The following is a 26,876-nucleotide window of genomic DNA, read 5'->3' on the forward strand; positions in this document are numbered from 1 at the left end:
CCAACTGGAGATCGCGCTGGGACGGTGGGGCGGGGTGGGGCGGGATGGATGGAGTCACGTGCGCTTGGGGCCGGGAGGCACACAGCAGGCAGAGGGGGTGTAAGCAAGGGGGTGGGTAGTGTTGCGCGGCAGGCGGCTCCTGGAGCTGGGGCAGGGAGGGCGGGCGGCCGGGCTTCCTTGAGCGCTTATTGGGTGCCCGCTGTGGTGTCCTCTTTCTTCGAGGGGTGTCCCAACCCAACGACAGAGGGAAAAGTGAGGCGCACGGCGGCAGGTAAGGTGTGCTACACCGCCCGCAGGTGGCAGGCACCGGTAGAGATGAATGACTCTACTTTGGAAGGGAGCTGGCCTTTTTCCTTTTCTCTTTTCCTTCCTTCCTTCCTTCCTTCCTTCCTTCCTTCCTTCCTTCCTTCCTTCCTTCCTCCCTCCCTCCCTTCCTTCCTTCCTTCCTTCTTTCCTCCCTCCCTCCCTCTCTATTTCTTTCTTTCTTCTTTTTTAAAATTCCATTATCATCCTTCCAGCCACTCACCCATCTGCACCTATCCTGTATCTTGCAGCACCCTTGAGCCACAAGCCAGACAGACCAGGTCCCTGACCCCAGGGCTGCGGACTTGGGGTGCAACCCTTAATTAAACCTTCACCAAGTGCTCTACTCTGTTCAGTCCACTCAGCACATCAAAATAACGCCAAATAAAAATGTATCATCCCATTTGACATGAGGAACTCAACACTCCAAAGGATTTAAATACTCCCATGTGCTCTCGTGGAGGTAGAATTTGAAGCCAGACACAACTGGCTAGGAACACAAAGGTGCTAACTGGTGTACTGACTGCTCCCAAAAAGAGTCCAGTGAGAGGACAAGCACCCCATGACGGCCACCAAGAACTCCCAAGAGTTTTAAGACCTCTGGGGCCCAATACACGCGAGAAGTCAAGACGGTACATCTTGGGGTAGATATGGCTGGGATATCTCTTTGGGAGCTGGGAGGTGAGGGTCTGCTAACTTTCTTAAGGTCCTGCACAAAAGCTGAGGTATGGGAATCCCCTCACTTCACCTCAGCTCTGCTGAGGGGTTTCCCCTCTATCCAAGGCACCAAGCTCTTTTATACCTCTCCTCTTTGGCCCATGTCATTTCATTTATCTTAAATCCCTCTGCTTTCATCTTGCTCTGGAGGCCTCTTTCCCAAGTCAGTGGACTCTCATGTCCATTGAGAAATGATATTTTCTAAGGGCATTTCATTAGCTTTTGGTCCCTGTTTCAGGACTAAGACGGAGCCATCCACTGATGAGTCTACAGAACAGTCAGTACACACTAGGCTCTTTATAAGATATAACGAATGAGTAATAGGATGGCAGGGTTGTCTCTGCTGCTGAAGGACCAGGCTGAGGTGAGCTGGGTTTGGTCTAAGAGGCAGAACGAAGCAGGGCTCTGGACCAGCTGCCCCACAGACCAGAACAGCAGCTGCTGTTCACAGATCTGCCCATCGCTGGCTTTGGAGCTCCTGCCCCGTGAGCCACCTGAACCATGGCTGGAAGTGCAGGCTGGAAGGAAGCAGGTTCTTCCCCAAAGCCAGTCCAGCATCTGTGATTTTGGCCAAGAGCTCATTAGTGGTCTAGACCTGGAGGAGGGAGGTTCAGAACTGTAGAACTGGGGTTGACAGGGAGATGAACAGGAGCAGGGATATGTGACCGAGGGGAGGACGTGGTAAGAGGTGCGAACACAGCACAGAAATGAGTTGGTCTCCCTACTTCAATCTAGCCTTGCCTACTGCAAGACTTCTGTGTCTCACTTTTCCTCATCTGAAAAACGGGGTCAACAGCAAACAGACCTCATAGAATTGGGAACCCATCAAGTAACAGGGGAAGGACTCCTACCAGCTCACTGGTTACTTACTAACGAGTAAGTTTAGAGAAGACTCAGACCACCTCATTTGGATCTCGGGCCAGTGACTTCACCTCTCCGAGCTGCAGCTTCCTCGGCTTCATGGTGGGTCTCATGCATCCCACTGCTGGAGATAGCGGAGGAGAGGCCAGTGGCTGGCAGGAGCCCACATGGGTTACCTCACTCATGGTAACAAAATAGACAGGAAATTTGAAAAGTGCCAGGCTAGTAGAACGCTTACCTAGCAGGCAAGAAGACCGGGTTTCATGCCCAGGACTGCAGAAAGAGGACACAGCAGCACACACCTGTAATCCCGGTATTTAGGAGGTAGAGAGAGGCAGGAGAATCAGGAACTCACAAGTCTTCCTTAGCTACCTGCTGAGTTTGAGGCCAGCCGAGGCTGTACGAGGCCCTGTCTAGCACTCAGCATGAGTTGATTACTTTACTAAGCACTGCATATTCTCAAACTCAGCCCCTATTGTACAGCTGAGGACACTGGGGCACGAACAGGTCCATGCCTCAAAGTCACCCAAGAGAGAGTGTCACAGTGCAATAACTGCTTTGAACCCGGGATTCCTCTTTTTGTTGTTGTTTTATTTGTTTTTGGCTTTGTGAGACAGGGTCTCTCTGTGTAGCCATGGCTGTTCTGGAACTCACTCTGTAGACCCGGCTGTCCTCAAACTCACAGAGATCTGCCTGCCTCTGCTTCCTGCACCCTCTGGCTGAGATTCTGCTTTTCTTATGAGCTCCCAGGAGGGGTTGATAATGTGGCAAACACACTTGGAGCAGTCAGTGGGTAAGTCGGCTACTGAAGGTGGCAGAGGCTGCCCGCATCTTGCCTGTGGTTGGAGCCCTGCACTGGTAGCCAGGAGCCTGCTTTCCCTGACAAGCAGGCAGGATGTCTTCCTTGCCTCTGGCAACCCATTTCCTGTCTCTGAGCCCCTTCTTTCTCCATGGTGACATCTGGCCCAGAGTCTTCCCAGTGGGACTGGCTGGAGGTTCTCAGCTTTTCATTAACAAGAAAGATAAGTAAGGACTCGCTGGGGCCCAGCTGGGCCTGGTGTGGGCCATCCTGGCCCTGTGCCCACTTCCCCCAGAATGCCAGAGGCAATGGGACAAGAAGAGGCTTGATGGGTCTGGGCGTAGAGAAGCCTCAACTAGCCTCAGGGGAGACACCCTGCTGTGGGGCCTTCCGGCACAGCCAGCAATTAGGAGGTGGAGCCTAAGCCAACTGGTTCCCAGGAATTCCCAGGAGAGGCTTAGGCCTGAAAGTGAAGTGAAACTTAGTTGTCCACAGGGAGTTTCCTGGCCAGGGAGAGGAGAACCACTGGTGAATTCTGCAGAACGAGGCTAGGTGGAATGAGGGGAGTTTCCCCTTCTTCTCCAAAGAGGGCAGGCATCACTGGCTGCTGAATAGCTAGCTTCACTGTTTTATCTGTGGCGGGTTCTGCCCCTTACATCCAGAGAGAAGGTTTGCTGGCCCACCTCAGGCAGACACTCCTGAACTACAGGTGTTGTTTCCTAAGCATTTATGCCTCAGTTCCTTTTGTCTTATGAGCCAGATGTTGCTTTCTCATTTTTGATAGTAGCACACTCAACACTCATTCCTTTAAAAATGAGTCTATTTACAGGGGAAAAGTCACTGAATGTTAAAACATGTATTAGTTACTTTCCTCCTTGCTCAAGTGCTGAGACAACAGGCTTGTACTGCAGGCCCAGTTTCCATGATATTGGACATGAGTGGAACCAGAGTTTTGTGCATGCTGGGCAGGCCTCTACTGATAGGCTGCACTGCCAATGCAGCCAGAAGCCCTGTGTTTTTCACAAAAGGCTCTTTGCCCTGCATTTGTTCCCCATAGTCCAGAACCATGGCTGAGGGAGCAGGAGAAGTGTGGTTTGCCTAGCAGCCTAGCCCACATCTGTCATCTGTCGGGAGGCCAGGAGGATTGAGAGTTCTGGACCATCCTGAGCTGCGGAATAAGACTTTGTCTAAAGGAAAAGAGGAGGAAAGAACAAAAGGAAGGGAGAAGATGTATTGGTGAGATGGCTCAGTGGTTAAGAGCACTGACAGCCCTTCCAGAGGTCCTGAGTTCTATTCCCATCAACATGGTGGCTCACAACCATCTGTAACGGGATCCAATGCCCCTCTTCTGGTGTGTGTGAAGAGATAGTGTATGCATATACATGAAATAAGCAAATATTTAAAAAATAAAATAAAATGAAAGAACAGATGAAACTTATTTTAATAATGTATTTTCTGTAACCTGTCCACCGTCAGTACATGGAAACAACATAAAAATCATTTGTGTATATGTTGTGTGTGTGTGTGTGTGTATGTGTGTGTGTGTATGTAGATGTGTGTGTGTGTGTGTGTGTGTGTGTGGGCACACACATGTGAAGACCCTAAATTGATACTCTGTGTCTTTTTCCATTGCTTTCTACCTTCCTTTTAGAGACAGAACCTCTCTCTGAAGCTGGAGTCTTGCACACACCTCAGCTTTGAACTTCCATCCCATAAGGCTAGAGAAAATAATTTTCTGTTGATTAAGCCAACCAGTCTATGGTATTGTTTGGGCAGCTTTAGAAAAAATATAGTATGAGAAAGAATGTAAACTCTCATTCAAAATATCAAGGCGTAGCTCAGTGTGGAATGGGCATTTAGCACACATAAAGCCCTGGAGTCTGGTCCCACCATCAAAGACAATTGAGGAGGCCAGGAGATGGCTTGACCAGTGTCTGCTGCACAAACAGGAGAGCCCGAGTGTGAAAGCCAGCAAGATCCTGAGAGCTGGGCACAGTGGCGAGAGCCTAAACCCATGCTGGGGGCAAGAGGTCTGAGACGAGACAGACCTCAGTACTGAACCATCTCAAAGGTCCGTTTTTCTCTTTAAAACATATATATTTTAAACTTTATTTATTTTTGCATGCTGGGGAGGCAAGCAGGTACTGTTCTCTGCATGTGAAGGACAGAGGACAGCTTGGTGGGAGTTGGTTTTCTCTTTCTACCGTGTGGGTCCCTGGGGTAGAAGTCACCTCACTATGTTTGGCAGCAGGTGGCCTCCTAAAGCTCCCCTGGTCATCTTGATGACCCCATATATTGTATTTTACAAAATATTTTTATTTTATTTGTGTAGGCAGATGTGTGAATGCTCGTGTGTGTATGTGTGTGTGTGTGTGCACGTGTGTGTATCTGTATGTCTGTGTGTGTCTGAGTACATGTTCACATGCACGCACCACATGTGTGCAAGTGCCCAAGGAGGCCAGAAGAGGGCATCAGATTTCCTGGCACCGAGGTGACAGGTGTCTGCCAATCACCAGACTCGGGTTTTTTTGAAGAGTGGAAGTGTCTCTAAACCACTTAGTAGTTGCTGGATTTTGGATTTTTTTTAAAGATAGATAGATAGATAGATAGATAGATAGATAGATAGATAGATAGATAGATAGATAGATTGATTTTGGAGATGGGGACCGAACCCAGGGCCTTGGACTTGCTAGGCAAGCGCTCTATCACTGAGCTAAATCCCCAACCCCTATTTATTTATTTTATGTATGTGAATACACTGTAGCTGTCTTCAGACACACCAGAAGAGGGCATCAGATCTCATTACGGATGGTTGTGAGCCACCACGTGGTTGCTGGGAATTGAACTCAGGACCTCTGGAAGAGCAGTCAGTGCTCTTAACCACTGAGCCATCTCTCCAGCCCTGGATTTTGGATTTTAATGGATCATTTGAAATAGATAAAGACACACTACATTGAGCTAGAGTAATAGAAGCTGGTGTTTGGCACCCATGTCCCACCCTCACGATGGCTCTGTGCTGTCCCCAAAAAGCAACTGAGGTATGTAGATGGCATCCGTGAACAAGTAGACGCTGAAAGCTACTAACTGCAGAGGAACGGCAAGCCAGGATTTCTGTTCTAATGGTGGGGTCTGAGAGCTCTCCTTGTCATTATACAGTAAAATACATAATATTAATATATGCTGGAATACATTATCATGTGTTTAATGTGTCAAGTATATATGCTACAGCTAAAGATATTTCATGTTATAAGTCCGTAGTGTATATAGGTATAGGAAAATGTGTGAAGTCATAAAATAAACAGGAAATCAAATAATTAAGGAAAATTACTAGAAAACAGCCAAACTAGGAAGAGCAGACACTAAAGGGTGGGGCAGCACATGCCAGCGGTAGCTCTAGGCCGGTTTGGGGGACAAGGGTGGGGACAGAGTCCTGGGGTTCGGAGTCTGGCAGATCTCATCTCAGACAAAAGGAAGCTTCCAGAAATGAAATGGTGTGTGGAATAAAGGCTGAGCTTTCCTGCTGGCCTAGGCACTCATGAGGCAAGCGGTTGTAATTCCTGGGACATGGCACTCTAGCGAGACCCTCCTTCCCCTACGCAAAGGCCCCATGCTCTACCTCTGCTAGGTTCCTGGCCGCTTGTTTGCCCAGGTGATGGACAACCAGGTGTCTGTGTGTTAGCCGGATGGGGTCACCGAGCTGCCTGCTTCATCTGGCCGGCTAGCGAAATCACCAGACTGTGTGTGAAGAGCTAGAACAGGTCCCGCTGCTGCTGCTGCTGCTGCTGCTCCCCTGCTGCTGCTGTTCCCCTGCTGCTGCTGTTCCCCTGCTGCTGCCGCTGCCACCGCTGCCCTCTGCACCCTTAGAGGCTCTGAAAATCTCAAGGAGCTGCCTGTGCCTGAGGCCGCCTGCCCGTGTGGGTCCCACAAGACATAGATCTAGCACAGTTTTTCTGAGCCTTTGTCTTCCCATGTGTAGCATGGGCTTAGGATGCTGGCAGACTGGCTTAGAGCCTCGCCTGGATGCTACCTGTAACGGCAGTGGCAGGCTGTGGAGGGGTGAGAACATAGCCAGGGAAGTGTGTGTCACCTGTGGTAATCCACATGTGGTGGCAGAGACACAAGGATCCCTGGGGCTCATGGCCTAGCTAGTCTTCCTGAACTGGCAAGGTTCTGTTTTAGTGAGAGATCCTGTCCCCCAAAACAAGGTGGAGAGTGATAGCCCATGTTGACTTCAGGTCTCCACATGCATGTGCACACACATGACCATAGTCATACAGCACACAGGAAAGTAAAACAGCCTTGTGTGGAGCGATGCTCCTGACGCCCACTTTAGAGTTTCTGGTGTTGCCCTGGCGTCCTCTGAGCCTGTCTCCACTACCGCTCTGTTCCAGAGGGAGACGAGCAAGCAGCTGGAAGAGGTTTGGCCCTAGGTCTCCAGGTCTTCCTCAGTCTATTGAAGCCACAGAGTTCAGCCCCACAGCACCATCTGCCCTGATGTCCCCGTCCCATCCCTCTACAGCTGTGCCTCCTCTAACAGGTCTTTTCCACCCTCCCAACCTTTGTCTGAGCCATTTCTAGGCCTCCGATGCTGTCTTCCCTCTCCTAACGTCTCCCTTCCGTTCAAGCCTCGCCCTGGGAGCATGCCACGTCCTGCCTGCATCCTGCCTTTCCCCACACCCTGTGTCTAGCCAAGCCTTACCTACCCTGTGGTCCCCAGGGCTCTGGAACTTCTGAGGATCGGGAACCCGTGAGTTCAGCACATGTTTATAATAGGCAAATGGATGCACATGGGCCAGCAGGCAGACAGACAGGGGAATAGAAGAAGAACCAGGACCCGCTAAGCCTCAGTCTCAGAGGCAGAGGCTAGTTACCTGCCTCCACGGTGTCCAGAGTCCGTGCTGAGTAGTAACTGGTTGGTGTTTAAGAATCTGGCCTGATCACTCTCATGAAGGCCAGGTGTAGAGGGAAAGCCAGCCCCTCCTGTGTGTGCCTGGACTGTTGGACCTCTGGAAGGTTCTTGGAGAAGTACTGAGGCAGCCAGGGTTTCGAGCATCAGATAAGTAAATGAGCACACCCAGAGTTCGTGTCTGCAGCTAGGACAGGACATGGGCCCTAACCGTTTGTAGACCTCTGGCTCAGCCATCTCTGCTCTGCAGCTTTACCTCTAGCCTCCTGCCATCAAACAGCTCGCCCCTCCTGTGTCTCTTGCTCAGAGAGGTCCCCAAGCAGGAACCAGGTTACCTGGAAGAGCTTAACCCGGGAGCTCAGGACAGCCGAGTGTGGATGCAAGAATACATTGCAGCAAACATCAAACTCCCTCCTGGACGGTGACCTGCCCTGCCGTGCAGTGCCTGAGGGACCCTAATAAACCCAGCCCAGACACAGCCTGGCCCCAATTAAATCTCCACCCAACTATCTAGGAGGCGTAGGTCAGGTCATGGAGACAGACTCCAGCCACCATGGCTGCCATTCCAAAGGGGAGGGACATGAATAAATGAGTCATATAGTGTCATCTCCATCCAAGAGGAATGAAGAGACTGCATTAGAAAGATCAGGGAGGGACCCTCCAAGCACATACAGCTCTAACCTAACAAACGCCAAGAAGTCTTTAAACATCCTAAGTAAAGGAACCAACAGGGCAAAGGATTGGAGGTGATGTAGCTGGAGAAAGGAATCCCAGCAGGCCAGGCCCACAGATGAGCAGGGCCTAGAGTACGTGGCCTGAGAGGAACCTGGGGTTGCCAGCCTGGGAACTCTGTTTTTTCCCTCTGCTACCAGAGTCTCTTCTCCCTACAGCTGGGAAGCCCCTGCCATGTTGCCTTGCCTCATGCTTCCCCTTCCACAGGCCTTTCCCTTTCTCTTGGTGCAGGGTCAGGTGCTCTCTGAGCTGGAGTTGCCCTATAGGTGGCATTCCCCAAGGTTCTTTCACTTCCTACCTACTGTGTGCTGGCTGCGTGGTAGGGGTGATGTAGGTCATCTACGAGCATGCCGTACAGACAAGGGTATCAGGCCAGCGATCAGGAGGCAGGGTGGGCCCAGCTCAGTTGTGCCCCCCTAAAGGTTTGACAGACCTTGTTATGCCTCACCAGGCTGTGAGGAGTGCTGGGGAGCTCACCCGTCCTTTCCTACCTGCCACAGTTCAGCTCTGTGTGGCTGAGCCTGACACCCAGACTATCCTCATGTCTTTTGCTGTCTTTTGTCCCTAACAAAAACCTTCTCGGACCTGGTAGCAGCCTTCACCCCAGCTGTAATACACACCCAGTGTTCCTCCCTCTGGAGGAGGAAGGAGGACATTAAACTGACAGGTTAGCATTGATCTGAGAGGACCACAGTGAGGCCTGTGGGCGCCACTGTCTAAAGATACATTTCACGTGACTGCAGTAAATGCAGCGTCAGAAGCTGGGCCAGCTGGTGCCTTATGGTGCCAGTGACACCTCGGGGCTCCCTGTTACCCCACCCTGGTGGAGCAGTGGAAAGGCAGCAGTCTCCACGGTAGATATTTTTGTCAAAGGGAAACCATAAGCAGGTTTAGAATAGTCCCCTGGAACCTCTCTAACCGTGTCCTGAATGATAATGGTGCCAAACTTTGCTGTAGGCACAGTTAGCCACTCCATGAACGTGCTAAAAAATCCAAGTTGTACCCTTCAAATGGTGAATCCTGAGGGATGTGAGCCATGTTAAAGAAGCCCATTAAGCACCCTCCGTAAAGTGAGGCCGCTGGCGTTTGATATGAGACAGCCTGTGGTACTGCTCTCATTTCCTGTCTGGTGCTGTGATGAACTCTTTCCTGGGCTGGGGACCGAACCCAGGACCTTGCGCTTCCTAGGTAAGGGCTCTACCACTGAGCCAAATCCCCAACCCCCTGTGATGAACTCTTAATACAAAGCAACTGAGGGAGGACTGAGCGTCAGCTCACGCTGGCAGGCCACAGTCTGTCGCTGAGGAAGTCTGGGCAGGAACTCGAAGAAGAAACTATGAGAAATGCTTCTCTCCAGCCCAGCTCAGCTCCTGCTCAGTCTGCCTCCTTATAACCCCGGACCTTCTGCCTAGAGAATGGGCCTGCCCACAGTGGGGCGGGCGGTTCCTCCTACATCAATCAGCATTCACAGACAATCCATCACAGACAGGCCTGCTGGCAAATCTGACTCAGAGAGGCAATTCCTCTCCGAAGATTCTAGGCTGTATCAAATTGATTATTGCTAACTCCCACAGCTACACAGTAAGACTTTTATCACAAACAATAACAACAACAACAACAACAACAACAACAACACACACACACACACACACATGCATACACAGACACACACACACACACACACACACACACACACACACACAGGTGTGGTAGTATTCAGGATGCTAAGGCAGAGGACTTACCCAAAGTTCAAGTCTTGGGCTACATAGTGATGGCCCATTCCCCCTCCCCCCAAAAGTGATTTGCAGTTTATATATTTCAGGGCCTTGTAGCAAAACAACCAAAACAATACAGGAACACCCCAAGACACCCTAAAATGCTAGGGTCCAGATCTGCTCAGACAAATAGAAAGTTAAAACAAATCGTACAACATCCCCCTTCAAAAAATGATTACCCCTGTAGCTGTAGCCAGAGCTTCGGTTCCCTAAAGCCCGGAACACGCTTAGTCTTGTTCACAGTGTCAGTTCCTGTCAGCCTTCACCACCCCTTCAACACTGTGACCTCATCTGAAAGGTAAGGAATCTGAGACATGCAGTGGGCACTTGAAGGAAAAGGCAAGACAAGGACAAGGCTTGACCCAGCAGGTCAGCATTAAAGCCTGACTTCCTCAGACACAGAAGTCAACAGAATGAAGAAATGTTTGGTGGGCAAGGGGCAGAGCCTATGATGGTTTGCAGTTTGTGTGTGTGTGTGTGTGTGTGTGTGTGTGTGTGTGTGTGTGTGTGTGTGTGTTGTGTGTTGTATGTGTGTTGTGTGTTGTATGTGTGTTATGTGTGTTGTATGTTGTGTGTGTTGTATGTGTTGTGTGGTGTGTGTATTGTGTGGTGAGTGTGTGTTGTATGTGTTGTGTGGTGTGTGTATTGTGTGGTGTGTGTGTGTTGTATGTGTATTGTGTGGTGTATGTGTGTGTTTGTGTATGTGTGCTGTTGTTGTTTTGTTTTGTTTTTGAGACAGGGTTTCTCTGTGTAGCCCTGGTTGTCCTGGAACTTACTCTGCAGACCAGGCTGGCTTTGAATTCAGAGATCTACCTGCCTCTGCCTCCTGTTTTGCTGAAATCAAAGGTGTGCACCACCGCCGCCTGGCTGCTCGGTATGGTTTCATTTGTTTTTTTTGTTTTTGTTTTTTTTTTTCAAGATAGGTCCTCACTGTGTAGCCCAGGCTGTCCTGGAACGCATAGAGATCTTTCTCCTCTGCTCCCTGAGTGCTGGAACTAAAGGCCTGTGCCACTAGGCCTGACTGTGTTGTTTTTAAGATTAATCTGGGGAGGGTGTCTAACGTAGGAATGGGTGTGATTGCCACAGCTTGCTGAGGAGCTCAGAGGACAGGAGTCTGTTCTTTCCTTTCACCATGTGGGTTCCAGGGGTCAAACTCTGTGGTGGGCATGTTAGCAGGGTGTTTAGTCTGAGCCGTCCCACCACCTTCCATCATAGTCCTTAGGGGCACCAATAAGCCACTACAAGGTCGCACTGTATAGCTCAGGCTGGCCTTGAATTATCAATGAGGCCAGAGCTCACAATCCCCCTGCCTCAGCCTCCTGAGTGGTGCAAATACTAGCATGTACAACATGTCGGGGTCTGGAAATCACTGCACAAACCACTTGGACACTCATCTCAGTCAAACAGGGCTTATTGGTTTATTGACTGCACACCCCAAGACTGATTGATCAAACAGGGATGTAGTCCATGTAGACTCAGGACCTGAACTGAGACGCCCAGCCGGAATCCTATAGAGCCTTTTAAGCCTGAAATCTACAAACATCTGTGCCAAGTTATTCCACCAATCAGGATTTAGGGATAGGGACTTCCTTAGGGACATGTCTTTGTTGCTCATTTATCCAGCTCCCATTGGTTGGGCACTTGCCTTGTCTAACATTCCTGTTTTAACTTGCCAACCAGTGTCAGTTACCCATGTACATGATTTTTGTTTTTCCAAGTAGGAGTACTCCCAAGGAGATCTTGGGAACTTAAACTTTATTCAACCCCTCTTCAAAACGGATGCTTTACTTCAAATAGGTTCTTATGTTGATGCAGGTGTCTGTGTTATGTTGGGGTCCATCTCAGGGGCAGCTTATAAAGCAAATACCACAAAAGCTTATACAACACAGGTGCAGGAAGTGGGGCTGGGGGGTTGGTTCTGCACCAGGCTTCTGTGGCTAACTATATGAAGCCGTTCTAACTGACTGCTGTTGTGACTGGTTTCCAAGAACACCAAGGCCCAGAAGATCCTAGTACCAGCAGTACCAGCAAATGAGACAGTTTCTTTGTAACATTAGCAACGCACAAAATGGCAGGCTAGATAGGCAACAGTTACCTATAACGACTCTTACAATATGAAGATTTTTCACCCCCATAAGGTCCCACTATATAGCTCAGGCTGGCTTTGAATTATCGATGTGGCCAGAACTCACAATCCTCCTGCCTCAGCCTCCTGAGTGGTGCAAATACTGGCATGTACAATGTATCTGGCTTACTAAGTATGTTTTGTTGGTTTCTTGGTTCAAGCCTAAAGACGAGATCCATTTTGTGTTTGGTTGGTGTGCCTCTTACCTTCCTTGGAATCCAGTACAAGCACCGCTTCCCCCCACCCCCATTTCTAAACAGTCTTTTTGGCAAAAAAAAAAAAATTAGGGCAATCACCACCCTACAGCCCTGAAGTATGTGTGTCATCATACTTCAGTTACCTGCAGCCAATTCCGAGGAAATGCTCAGTCCAAGGGCAAGTTCAAGTCCACAGTGAGGTGGCCAGGATGCCTACCCAGCCCCAATGGGCCTGGATCCAGGGCACGAAGCTGTGTACGTGCTTAACGTGAAGTTGGCTAGAGAACCCGCAAGTCCAGTCACGCATCGATCGGCTCAGCTCCATGGCTAGTGATAGGCGTGCCAGAGGATCTGGGGATGGCGTTGGAGGCCCCTGAGCATGGCATTGAGGGACTGGAGCAGTTCGGGGAGGAGCTACCTTCCCTGCTAGAGAAGAGTTCCATAAGGCAGGCGAAAGAGCCTGCTGCCAGGAGAGCCAATTTACGTTGCCAAGCCAGGTCAGATGCCAGCTTTTGGTTGATAACTTCCGCCTCCTTCTCCAGCAAGGCTACCGGCATCCTTAGCGGAGCTTCCTTCTCCGTGCGTGGGGGTCCCTGGAACTCTGAGCTGGGTGGAGACTTGAGTTGCCCCTGCACCAATTGTTCCAGACACTGGGCAACCAGGGCATACAAGTCTGAAGTGGCTGGACCAGGCTCTGGACCATAGCAGGGGCAGAGGGGAAGGAAGCAGGGCCTAGAGGACTCTGGGGGAGGAGCACCTCTCCCCAGGGGACAAGAAAGGCATCTTCAGAAGTGGCTGAGGAAATCTGTTGTCTCTTCTTGGGCAGGGCTCCTGGGTGGAGTTGGGACAGGAGACCCAGTAGCTTCACCGCACCTAGTGAAGGCAGTCAGAATCTTCAGTGTGTCTGTCCTCTTGTAGACCCAGCTCTTCAGAGCTGGCAGTGGAGCTACCTGAAGCAGAAGACAGAGGACGCACCCAAGTGCAGTGATAACTCAGACTTCCGAATCACTGCATGAAGAGGATGCCTTACTCCAAGGAAAAGATTCCTGAAGGGCCAGTGGGAAGTTGATTCCGTTGAGGAGAAACGGTCTGAATTATTGAATTATTGAAAGGAGGTAGCTGAGTGTTTGAACTCTTGCATGCAGGAGCGGGAAGGAGTTTTGGGCCCTGAGTACTGAAGGAGTCTCCTCACCACTTCTCTTAGTTCCTTGCCTTTGGTCGCTGCAGAGAGTGTGCGACCCTCTTTCCTAATCATTGATTTGTGGCCCCTAAAAGGTCTCCAGCCGAAGCCAGCAAGGCTTCCCCAGCTTTGACCTTGAATGTAGGACACGAGTTCGTTGTTTTCAAAGACAGCAAGAAAGCTATACCTGGGCTGAAAAGGGATTCACATAGATTGTTGCCAGAAGCTCAGTTAGTCACTCCTGCATTGTGTCCAAAGCCCTGTGAGCTCAAAGCATGTCTCTGCTCTGCCCATGTTTCTGGTGGACAGTGGAATGAAAGAAAGGAGGGAGGAGACAGGTATGGCATCCTGCCCTGAGCATTAATCCGTAGATCCCTGGCACAGCAGTGGGTATGCTCCAGGAGGAAAATGTCCTGGAGGTACAAGAGGTCAGATGTTCTGGCAGAGAGAGGAGAGGGGCGAGCGAGGCAGAGGGCGAGTGGTCAGGAGCCAGTAAGTGCCCTTCTCGCTGGGGAAAGCATTGTTATTTCTAGCTCATCTGGCTATTGCTTTGTCCAGATGCAGCTCGGAGATGACACACACAAAACAAGGAGGATTCACTCTTGCAGACCCCCAGCCCTCCACCCTCCCAAGGAGGCTGAGCCACCTGGCAGAAAGAGTCGAAATGCCCCACGGCCAAAGATGTGAGCTCTATCGTTAAGTGTGTCATCCAGCCCCAGTATTCCCATGTCTGGGAAGTGGTGCCTCTTTGGCTGTTTCCAGGAACTCAGTGACAGTCTCTACCATTGAACATGGTCTACAGTTTATCTTTTAACTTATTTATCCAGGTGAGTGGAGTAGGAGCTTGTAAGTGCCAAGGTGTATAAATGTGGAGGTCAGAGGACAGCTGTGAGGAGATGATTCTCGTCTTCCATGTATATCCCTGGGATCCAACAGGTCATCAGGCTTGGTGGCCATGTCTGAGTCATTCTAATGACTCCATAGGAGGGTGGTCTTGAAGCACAGAGCATGGATGTGCGACTGGCAGGGAATCTGGGTGCAGTGGGTGCTCTGTAGCTGCCCAGGATAAGGAGCCATAGTCCAAGCACCTGGGTTCGCACTGTTGCTGGCCTCTGAGCCCCTGGTGCAGACACAGCTGAGCCGGGGCAGTACCATCTTTGGTTCTGAACCCGCTCTCACTGGCTGCCTGTGAGTCTTGGGGGTTTCCTGGATTTTCATTTTTCTCTTGCTGATGAAGGCCCCGCATTAGTGAAGAAGTCGCCTAGAAGACGGCAGAGGCATACTGCCCGGATTTAAATCCCAACTCAGCCACCCACACAGCTGCAAGACTCTGGGGATTTTCCTAGTTGCCACCCAGTGACTCAGGCTTTTTCTCCATAAAACCAGCCTAGGCATGTGCCCTCTTTATATACTTGCGGTGGAGACCAAATAGCCTTATGTCCTTTTCCTAGTCTGAGCTAACCCTCTGCAGTGTTCAGAACTGTGCTCAGTCAGGAACTTTCTGCTCTGGGGTCACCTCTCCTAAGATACAACCTTTCAGGAGCTCCCTGCTCTGGGCTCCTCCCCTCTCCTGACAACCTATTGTTTGTTAGTTCCCTTGGTCTCTGCATAATGACACGAAACAGACAAATCTTATATATCTTCCACATAGAATCAGCCATTTTCCCCCAAGAAGTGGGGCTCCTTTCAGTGACAAGAGTGAGTTGGGGGACCATAACATCAGCACCAGAGTTCTCAGTGGTGCTGGGTTCTGACTGCGAGTAGACTTGAAACTGGAAAAACTTAATATTATTTTTTTTTTGGTTTAATTGCAGGTGGCATTTAATTAGCCTGATGACCTAACAGTTCAGGAATTGAAGTATCACTGGTCTTTTTTGGAAATGAAAAATAACAATTGTTAACACCGTCAGTACTCCATGGAAGTGGAAACTTAAGGGTTCTTTGGAGAGTGTTGGATGGTGTTTGTCTAGGGCAAACACGTGAAGGAGTGTTTTCCTGAAGTGGACACAGATAGAAGGCTAAGGCAGACTCGTGAAGGAACATTTCACTGAAGCAGACACAGGAGAGAGGATGTCCTGCTAAAGTAAGCACGCAAAAGAACACGTGATGAAGGATTCTTCGCTAATGATGCATGTATCGGTCCACCTTACACTGTGTAGTTGAGCTGCGTTGTCCAGAGTCCATAGAGAGAAATGCACCAGACACTTCTGGTCGTGTGCTGCAGCTCTTTTGCCGCTTCCTCAGACTCAGGCTGATTGGCAGAATGGGACAGACTCTCGTTGAGGCGAGATCCGTAGAGGACACATGAACTCAATGGCTAGTGATGGAGGCTGAGCTTGGCTTATTTATAGAGCTAGCGGTGCAATGCTTGTGGGTCTTGAGTCTTCTCTGATCTTCGCTTCCCTGAGAGAGGCACAGCTGAGAACTTCTCCTGGTGTCCCATCTGGTCTCTCATGATGAACTTGTGCAGAGGCGAAGGCCTGGCTGTCTCTGCTAGGTAGTGCCACTGCTGCTAATTGTGTCTGCTATCCTGACTACCAGACTGGACTGCTGGTGTATCCATGAAGTGTTTTCCAGCAGATCGAGCTGTGGCTGCTGACCTGTGAACTGAACTGCCGATTTCCAGACAACACAGATGGGAATTGCTTCAAAGAACCTTTCTAAACAGGTCCACGCACACACACACACCTCCACCCTTTCTATTCCACCACCTCTGTTGGGTGATGGGCTAACAGGGAGGTAAAAGCATTTAAGAGCCATCATTGAAAATAAGGTTTGAAAAAATTAAAGTTTACTCCATGGTTATATGACATGTGCTAAGAAACCAAGTCTGCTTTCAGTGACCCCTACCACCAATATAATCAATATCTAATTAAAAGACCAAGCCAGGACTGTTAAGACGCTTTGCATAGAAAATACCTTTTTAAAAAGCCCATAGTTGGATTTGAATGTATGATGGTTTTTATTTACAACTTTATTGGCAAAAAGGGGGAGAACTTTAAACAGCTTTGATGCAGGGCGCTGAGGCTGACCCTGACAGATTGGATAAATCCCATTCTCAGGGTCCATCTCATTGTCCACAGATGCACTACAGGCGTAGCAAACCCGCACATGCTGGTTCCTTTATCAAGCACAGTGCTCACTTTTCAGGCAGTCCTTAAAACACACACTGCAAAGGAAAGGGAACCACTCATTAAAACGGCATCAGACGGAGAGGATTTTAGTCGGGACCTCTGGGAGAGCAGCCAGTGCTCCTAACCACTGAGCCATCTCTCCAGCCCTGGCATTCCTTTATTTATCAACCACTCTCACTTACTATGAGACGTAGTCAAAGTCAAACACAGACACCCTGTTTGGGAGGGCAGAACTCCTGCAGAACCATCTGGGGAAATAAACATGCCGTTGACTCCAGGTGGCAAAACAATCAACCCAGTCCATTTAAATTCATGTGGCTCACGTTGAGCTGACCTCATTTTCTTCCTCCACTTGTTTGCTGTCATTCTTCTAAACCAAATGTGTTTATTCTTCTTATGGTTCATCCCAACCCAGTGAACAGGTTTTCATCAACAGGAACAACGTTGGGCCCGTCTTTCTGTTCATTTGTTTGTCTCTCTGCTCCACTGTCTGTCCAAGGTACTCTTTTCACCGTCTTCACCTTCACCGTCTTCACCTTGTTCACCTTCTTCAGCCCGAACTCCAGAAACTTTTTTATTTTATTTTATTTTATTTTATTTTATTTTATTTGTCTTTACCTGAAGTATATGTGCTGAGTCTTTCAAGACTGGCTGCAGTGAAACCTGTCAGTCTACATCTCTTGGGACGCGCTGGAGTAAGTCTGCCTCACTATACTCACAGAACCATCTACCTCGGTACTAATGACTGGCCCCTGACTGAAGGGATATCATCTGCTTCCTTTTCACTAGTGCCAGCCAACTCAGGAGAATTCACACACTTACTGACCACTGGAGTTTTCTCTGCTTTGAAGTCTGCTTCTGTCTTTCCCTCTCTTGTTCAAGTTTATCAATTGTTCCTTGTCTGTTTTTTGTTTTTGTTTTTTTTTTCTTCCAGGAGAGAAAATATTTTGATAACATTTGGACCCAGGGCTCTCTTTCACTAATATCTTCTAGTGAAATCTCATCTTACTTCTCGGTCTCTCTTTTTGTCTTTCTCAGCATGAATCCAGGAGAAAGTGCGCATGCAAGCAGTCATCCTGCCTCAAGCATGCATCCAAAGGAGCCACACTTGTTCCTTTGAAGAGCTTCAAGGGAGTGTCTGCAAACTACCTGAGGTTTTGATTTTTCTTTTCTGCCACACCGTGAGTCTTCGTTACCACCCCTTCCAGCTGTCCTTCAATCCCGATTAGCCATGGTAGTTAAAGTTCTTCATCTCTTGCAGCAGCATACACACTTCATTTTTCTCTCCAAAGCGAGGCCACGAGAGAACTTTGTCCCTGCTACCGCAGCACCCTTGTCTGAGGATGCACACCTCAGGGCTGTGGCGTGCACACCTTACTTACTTGTGCAGTGACCACAGGCTGGGACAGCTCACTTGGATCTTGTACCTCTCTTCTTGTCGCCTTTCTTCACATTCTTTTCAGCTCCACTTTGTGCTACTCAATGTGGATTCTGTTCACCGAGTCTCATGTGATGAGACTGACTTCACACACTGCCGTTACTTTGTCCCCACCCCCACCCCCCGCTGTCTCCCTCTAACTTTTTATTGGTTCTTTGTGAATTTCACATCAGGCACCCTAATCCCATTCCTCCTCCCATCTCCTCATATCTGCCCTCCACCCTTACAACCTTTTCCCCAAAAGAAAATAAAATCTTGTCATGGGTGCTGTACAGTCTCACATCTTTACTCACAAACGTTCATTGGTCTGTTTTCCACGCCCGTGGCTTCTGCTACACTCTCTGTCCTGGATCCTCAGGAAGACTCCTACATGGTTTTGCCCTGTGTCCTGGGGATACAGCGCTTTGGCTCCCTCCCCAGGACCCGCCCTTTCACACACTCCAGTGCTGCGTAGGTGAGGTAGATATTGGGGTGGGTCAGCTCAGGGCCCTGCGTCTGGGCCTAGTTAACGGTCGGTCGAGCCAGTCAGCCGGCAGGTATTCCTGCACGGGCTCCTGCAGGGCAAGTTCTCCAGCACAGTCCCCAGCTAGCTCACCCAAGCCTCAGTCAGCAAGGGGTGGGTCCAGTTCTCCTGCTCTCATGACCTCTGTCCTCTTGTCCTCACTGATCATCTCCTTCTTGCTGAACACCTGAGCCTGGAAAAACTCACTCTTCATTTTCCTGTTTGTTTGTTTGTTGTTGTTGTTGTTGTTGTTGTTTTTGAGACAAGATTTTTCTTTTCTCTCCCTTAATTTTAAAAGATTTATTTATTTTATGTATGTGAGTACACTGTAGCTGTCTTCAGACAACACCAGAAGAGGGCATCAGATCCCATTACGGATGGTTGTGAGCCACCATGTGGTTGCTGGGATTTGAACTCAGGACCTCTGGAAGAGCAGTCAGTGCTCTTAACCACTGAGCCATCTCTCCAGCCCGAGACAGGATTTTCCTTGCTGTCCTGAAAATCATTATGTGGACCAGGATGACCTCAAACTCAGCAATTTGCCTGTCTCTGCCTCCCAGGTGCTGGGATTAAGGGCGTGTGCCACCACTGCCTTGTAGAGAGACTTACTCTTTAGGATGAGTTTTTTGAGTTAGTGTCTTGCTATGCAACCATAGCTATGCTGTGGTTATTGGTGTTCGGTCCCTTTATCCTGCATTATAAAGCTGCTATTTTAAGCTCCTCTTTTGTTTCATTTGTTTGTTTTTGGCTTTTCAAGACAGGATTTCCTCTGTGTAGCCCTGGCTGTCCTAGCACTCAAAGAAGGACCCACCATTTCCATGAAGAGTACAACCAGAAGTTGCAAACACTTATGCTCATAGTCCATTGGCCAGAATTCAATCATCTGATCCCCTCCTGGACGCAAGGGAAGCTGCAACGCGTAGTGTTCGTTCTGGGTGGCATGCTCAGCTAGGGTCAGAGATTCTAATGCTTTGGAAGAAGGAGGGTGGATACTGAGGGCAACCAGTGCTAGCTGCCACAGTGAGCATTTGGAAGCGGTGGGCCCGAGAAACAGAGGAGTAAGTCCCCTTTCTTGGCCCCAGCTTGCACACACTGCATGAAAGTGCTTCTCTCAGAGGCAGGAGCACAGGGCTTCGTGCAGAGCAGTGGTTCTCAACCTGTAGGTTCAGACCCCTTTGGGAGTTGAATGACTCTGTCATAGTGGTCACTTAAAGACCACAGATATTTATATCATGATTCATAACAGTAGCAAAATTACAATTATGAAGTAGCAACAAAAAAATTACTGTTGGGGGTTACCACAACATGAGAGTATTAAAGGGTCACTGTATTAGGAAGTCTGAGAACCATTGCTTAAGGAGGTCTGCCCTGCTGCCCCATGGCAGCATGAGGGCCCTAAGATGGACAGCTGTGTCAGCCAGCTCCCCAGAGCAGGGGCTGTCTGAAGGCAAGCTGGCTGGTGAGGAGTCCATTACACCAATGGTCCCAAGTCTTTGGCTCTACGTGGTGATAAGGGAGATGCTCTCCCAGATAGGACAGACCACCATCCCTGTGAGCTAGGTCTAGGGGTTCCCACAAAACCCATTAGCATGTAGATCCATGGAGCCCAGGCTGCTGGGTTCAGATCTTCCTTCTGCCCCTTTCTCCTGAGTCCTCAGTCTACCCTTCTGTTTGTTGGGAGTCACAAGATCTCCTGCCACTTGGGTATGCAGTGAGCTCAGGGAGCTGAGAAGCGTGTTGATACGGTAGCTGAAAGTGCAGGGGGCTCCTGACGTCCTGGCACTTGAGACAAAACCAAAGCCAGCCAATCTTTGAGGACTGCTCACGAGCCTGTCCTCACACCCTTCATGTCACTGGCCTGTCCAGCTGGCCACAGACAGCAGACCCCTCAGACAGACAGGCACAGACAGACCCGTCCACCGCTCTTTGCTGTGAGTTCAGTGTCAGCCTGGACTACATGAAATCCTGTCTCAAAAGGCAAAACACAAAAAGGAATTTATATGTAGATGGAGAGCTGGTCTCTGAGGCAGTGGTCACCTCTGCAGGTCTGCATGCCTCTGGGTAAGTGTTCTCTCTGTCTCTGTTCTCTGTCTCTCTGTCTCCATCTGTCCTCTCTCTCTCTCTCTCTCTCTCTCTCTCTCTCTCTCTCTCTCTCTCTCTCTCTCTCTCTGTGTGTGTGTGTGTGTGTGTGTGTGTGTGTGTGTGTGTGTGTGTGTGATGGTGGAGGGCTAAGGTAACTCAGAAGCTTGCACCGGAAAGACACAGGGGGATGGAGTTTCAAAACCTTTCATCATCTTCTTCCTGAGGGTACACCTCAGACTCCTACACAGATGTCAGCTCAGCGGTAAGGCAGCTGTTCTCACGTACCCACGGTCACACCCCCTTTCTACACCACGCCCTTGCTGCAGCTGTCTGTGCTGCTACCGTGCCTTCCTGCCCCTCATCCACACAACAACATCTTGCCCACCTCCAAACCCAGCTGAAGGCCAGTCTCTTGGATTTCCGGTCTAGAAGGCGTATTTCCTGCCTCCTTCGGAGTGTTGGCCGGAAAGCAAATTGACTTCAATGAGCCAATCTGATTTGCGTTTCACCTGGTACTTTGTGGACTTGAGACTGGATAAACCAAGTCTGTGTAGTAACAGAGCCGATCTCATGGAAAGCTGTCTCACTTACTTTTTATGATTAAATTTGCCAGGCAGTGGTGGCACATGCCTTTAATCCCAGCACTACAGAGACAGTGGCAGGTGGATCTCTGAGTTTGAGGCCAGCCTGTTCTACAGAGTGAGTTCCAGGCAGCCAGGGCTACACAGAGAAACCCTGTCTCAACAAGACAAAACAAAAAGCTTATCAGAGATCGAGAAAGTGTTAGGCAGGTCCTCAGGAGTCAGTTAGGCATGAGGCCCAGCTGGTTGAGTGCTTGCCTAACATGCACAAAGCCCTGGGCTTGTTCCCCAGTACCCCACAAATCACTTACTGTCACCTTGCAATCAGGAGGTCGAAGCAGGAGATTCAAGGTCATCCTGTGAGTTTAATGCCAGCCTGGCCTGAGACTGGCTCAAAAGAAAAAAGACATCAGCTGTTTCTGGCTTTGAGGATAACTGAGGACCCATGGGGTTCTGGACCTCATGGCTGCAGCTGGGCCACCATCTTCAGGTCCCCAGGGCTGTAGTGATAGATAGGGCTCAGCTGGTAGAGGGAGGCTATTTGGGGACAGCTGACTATGGCTAGTATAGGACACCTGTGCATAGGGACAAGAGGAGGAGCATGGCCAGGCACAGTGAGTATTGGACCACACCTAGGTCTCCCAGCGCGCATCCAGATCTTGGCCACAGCGTGTGCTAGAGCCCCTTTCCCTGCACCCTGTCACACAGACATTCCTTCATCATCCAGTGAACATGAACCTAAGGGATGGAGCGCAGGCTGTGTGACCATGGTCGTCACTTTGCCTGTACGGGCCTCAGGCTCCTCAGAGGGCACATGGCAGTTAACCTGAGTGTGAGCTACTGGGCAATGCCTGTGGCTGGTAGGGCAGTCTCTGCCACATGTGAGGGCTCCCGGAGGACTCGGTAAGACTTGAGGCAGTTTTCCAAGTACAGAGACCCACCTTCCTTCACCGTTGGCGAGATCTGCTTCTCCCAGAGAGGGGAAATCTGCTCTTGCCTCTGAAGCTGAACACCTCTCTTGCTCTATTTTTGGACTCTTGGGCCTATGGACTCCAGTACTTAAACAATAAGCCCAGGCCAAGCAAGCTGTCTCAGCGGGGAAAGGTGCTTGCCACTAAGGCTGACAACCTGAACTTGATCTCTGGAACACATGGTGGAATCAAAAAGTCGATTTCTGCTTACAAGTTGTCCTCTGACCTCTGTGTGCACCATCACACACAGACACACACAGACACACACACTCACACATCACACCATGCACACTCACACACACACCACAACACACACATACACACTTACATACACACCGCACCACATATACATACGCAGTCATACTCACACACACACACACACATACACACACACATTCACACATACATACCACACCACACACATACAAACTCACACACACAGCACACACCATACCACACACATACACACTCACACACACTATACACACACACTCCACACACACACACACACTCACATACACATTGTACCACACACATATACACTCACATACACACATACCCCCCACACTCACACTCAAATACACATCATACTACACATATACACACTCACATACACATACCACACACACACATACCATACACAATACACACATATACTCACATACACACCATACCACACACATGCACACTCACATACACACACTCCACACCACACACACACATACAAACACACACTCACTCACTAAATGTAATAATAAGCTGGGCATGCCTTTAATCCCAGCACAAAAAGAAGAGGGAAATTGAATCTATGAGTTTGAGGCTAGCCTAGTCTACACAGGGAGTTCCAGAATAATCAAGTGGACATAATAGAGAAATCCTGTCTCAAATAACAACAACAACAACAACAAAAAGGTAATAAACTCTCACAGCAGCTGCACATCTCTGGGTCTTGCCCTTTTGGCTTCTGTGGCTGACAGATCTCAGGACTTCGTGGTCTCTGCGGCTGTGTGTCCATAATAAACCGTATTGGACCTACTTTTATAGAGAATCCTTGCTAACAGTGGGCTTGTGTGTGTCTGAAACCACAAGGTGTTTAAGGACCTGACATACACTGAGCCTATAATTTTGTTACTGTCAAGAAGGCCTCAGCTTGTCAGGGTTGTGAGAGCCGGGTAGAGAGCATCGTCCAGAGTTGGCTCGATTTCCATCTCTTTCCCTTTTGTTCTGAGCAGCGGTGGTCATCACGGACCTGGCGTGTAGATGTGCCTAGGAGTAATGGGGAGAGATGTGAGAGAGGGGGAAGTGATGGATGTGTAGGAGGCAGAGTGCTCTCCGAGGGTTGGAGTGTAACTCAAAGATAGAGCACGTGTGTAGAATGCATAGGGCCGGGATTTCATCCCTGTACCGTAAAACATGAATGAGGACCTGGTGATGAGCACTTGTCCCTCTTCCAGAAAAACATGGGTTCAGGTCCCAGACCCTACCTGCCAACTAACAATTGGAATTCCAGTTCCAAAGACTCTGACACCCTCTTCTGATCTCCTCAGGCACTGCAGCTATGTGGTGCACAGACACCCGTACACATAAAATAAAAATTGTGGTGATGTTAAACAGGGTGTAGTGGCATGTGCCTTTAATCCCAGCACTCAGGAGGCAAAGGCAGGCAGATCTCTGTGAGTTTGAGGCTAGCCTGATCTATATAGCGAGTTCCAGGACAGCCAGAGCTACATTTTGAGACTCTGTCTCAAAATAAAGCAAAACAAACAAACAAAACAACAACAAATATTGTAGTAATATAATATTATCTAATATCTCTTATATTCTAAGTCATGGGAACTTTCCTACCTCACAGCCACTTAAGACAGCTGTCCCACTATGGACTGGGACTTTTTGCTTAACCTGCCCTCAAGAGAACAATGTAACAACGGGTATTACTTGCCTTGCATTTCCCATGTAACTGACCTTTATAGTCTAAACTAATGCAAAACTGTAATCTTAAATGCTGTATTCTCAGAGCTGGAGAGATGGCTCAGCAGTTAGGAGCATTGGCTGCTCTTTCAAAGGTCCTGAGTTCAGTTCCCAGCAATCACATGGTGGTTCACAAACGTATGTAATGGGATCTGATGCCCTCTTCTGGTGTGTCTGAAGACAGTGACAGTGTACTCATATGTGAAATAAATAAATATATATTTTTAAAAAATTTGTTCTTCCTGAACTCAGAGTAATGCATGCATGTTCTAATAATCATTTGCTAAAAAGAGCAAAAAGAGGTCAAAAGTAATCTATCATGACTGGTGGACACAACATACAGACACGGCCTGACAAACACCGTGTTTGTAGCACTGTTAGCCATCTGGGACAGTTGCAGTCGGTGACTCAGTCCCCTGTAAGATTCTGCTTACGATTTCTGTGGAGTCTCCCTCACCCCTTCCCCCTGCGATGCTTTCTGTGTTGTGCAATAAGAACAGGGCAAAGCCCTTTGTTAGGGACAGACACCTTCAGACAAACAGACGCACGGGGACACAGTCACACAGCAGCCTTCAGGCAGGCACAGATTCAGACTCATACAACAGACAGACAAGAGGACAGAAGACCTACAGGGAGACTGAAGTGGAGAGTTCTAATCTGGGCTCACTCTTGGTTCAGTGACCCCAAGGGGAGGGCTTTGATTTCTTTCCTTCATTTGATACTAATGCATTCTTGGTGACTCAGAGTTAATCACTAGTGTTTTTGATCCACACAAAAACATAAACAGTTTTAAAGAACCCACAGAAAATCAGACATGAATAATGGAACCCACAGAAAATCAGACATGAATAATGGAACCCACAGAAAATCAGACATGATTAATGGCCCCTGAGAACTTTTATGTCCTCAATCCAGTGCTCAGGGTGTGTCAAAAGGGACTTTGCCATTGTCATTAAGGAGCCAGGTGAGGGGTTGGGGATTTAGCTCAGTGGTAGAGGCCCTGGGTTCGGTCCCCAGCCCTGAAAAATAGAAAAAAAAAAAAAAAGGAGCCAGGTGAGCCCGCCATTGTCACAGAGATATACTCCTAAAGGCAAGAATTGGAAGGTGTCAATAGCAGGAGCTCCAGAAGAGACCTAATGAAGGAGCCATGAGCCAAGGGCAGCAGCAGCCTCAAGGAGTGGTAGAGCCTCCCAAAGGCTTTAGCCACAAGCTCTGTGGGTTTCTACCTCTCAAGGACTATGATAGAGTTTGTGAATGATGCAAACCCCTGAGTGTGTGGTCTATTGTTAGTGCAGCTTCAGGAAATTAACACAGTGGGAGAGCAGCTGCCTGCATGCACTTCCTCCCATCCCTAAGTGGGTAGGCTTAAGTGGTAGGGAAGTTGATTAAGTGATGTGTGTGTGTGTGTGTGTGTGTGTGTGTGTGTGTGTGTGTGTGTGTGTGTGTGTGAGAGAGAGAGAGAGAGTGTGTGTGTGTGAGAGAGAGAGAGAATGTGTGTGTGTGAGAATGTGAGTGGATGTGTGAGTGTGTGTGTGAATGTGAGTGAGTATGTGTGAGTGTGGGTGAGTGTGCGTGTGTGAGAGTGTATGTGTGTGTATGAGTAAGTGAGTGAGTGTGTGTGTGAGTGTGACAGTGTATGTATGAGTGTGTGTGTGTGTGTGTGTGTGTGTGTGTGTGTGTGTGTGTGTGTGTGTAGACCATCCCTTCGTGCTCTAGAACTATGAGGACACTGACTGAAGGGCTCCAGAGTTCCAGTTGCAGTCTTTGGTGCAATCCCAAATCCAAGGGAGATAAGAAAGTTTTCTTAACAGAAACTGCCAAGGCTCGGAACTGAAGCAGAACCTGACAGAAGAGCTTTGGAAATGTGTGGACACCACAGGTACCTCTTCATCCTCTCTGTGGCCAACATGAGGAACGGCAAGCAGGAGGACATCCATGATGCCTGCAAGCACAGCTGGAAGTTCTCTGGCAAAAACAAGGTGATGTGGTGGCCTCGGGTCAAAGACCATCTAACGAATACGAAGACAAAAGTAAGCAGAAATGGATGCTGCTCGAACAAAGCAACTTTAACTGTGAGCCTGGATCTAGGGCCACTGAAGCACTTCCCTCATTCCATGGAGCCACAGCTGGGTCTGCCCGCTGCCTTCAAGAAAGGTGTGGTGTCCTAACATCTGACTATGAAGTATGCAAGGAGGGTGACCCCAGAGCAGGTCCATGTCCTGAAGCTGTTTGGGTATGAGATGGCTGAATTCAAAGTGACCATCAAATGCATGTGGGAGACTCCAGCAGAGGGACGATGACCTGCCCGAGAGCGCACCTGAGTCTGAGGGAGAGCCTGAGGAGGAGGAGGACAGCTGACTCTGAGAACCAGGACTAAGGCCTTTTACAAGTTCTTCATCTCCACTGGGCTCTCACCCCTCTGGAGGGAGCAGTAATTTACTTTTGCTATGAATAAAGACAAGGGAGGGTGCTAAGAAATGACTTTGTCTCTATAAAGAATAAAATTTTATCCCCAGTTTGTTCTCTGTAGACAGCGGGGGTGGGGAAAGAGTTCAGGTCTAGCTCTGGTTCTCAGTCATCCATGAGACCTCAAGAAGCCTCTGTC

General features: G+C 49.1%; 1 long non-coding RNA gene and 2 pseudogenes across 2 annotated transcripts; 2 read left to right on the top strand and 1 right to left on the bottom strand.

The window, feature by feature from the left end:
* The first annotated feature begins 79 nt into the window (after positions 1-79).
* On the top strand, positions 80-16,567 carry LOC148002748 (uncharacterized). 2 transcript variants are annotated; one of them, XR_015631408.1, is made up of 3 exons: positions 80-271; positions 14,154-14,422; positions 15,410-16,567. It is a non-coding gene; the product is annotated as an uncharacterized LOC148002748 (long non-coding RNA). The 2 variants fall into 2 exon arrangements; XR_015631409.1 differs by lacking the exon at positions 14,154-14,422.
* Bcl2l12-ps2 (BCL2 like 12, pseudogene 2) lies at positions 12,583-13,670 on the bottom strand (annotated as a pseudogene).
* Positions 16,568-26,178: 9,611 nt separating the features above from the next.
* Mrto4-ps1 (mRNA turnover 4, ribosome maturation factor, pseudogene 1) lies at positions 26,179-26,629 on the top strand (annotated as a pseudogene).
* Positions 26,630-26,876: the final 247 nt, after the last annotated feature.

Source organism: Rattus norvegicus, chromosome 10, assembly GCF_021556685.1.
Source record: "Rattus norvegicus strain SHRSP/BbbUtx chromosome 10, alternate assembly SHRSP_T2T, whole genome shotgun sequence".
Lineage (NCBI taxonomy): Eukaryota > Metazoa > Chordata > Mammalia > Rodentia > Muridae > Rattus > Rattus norvegicus.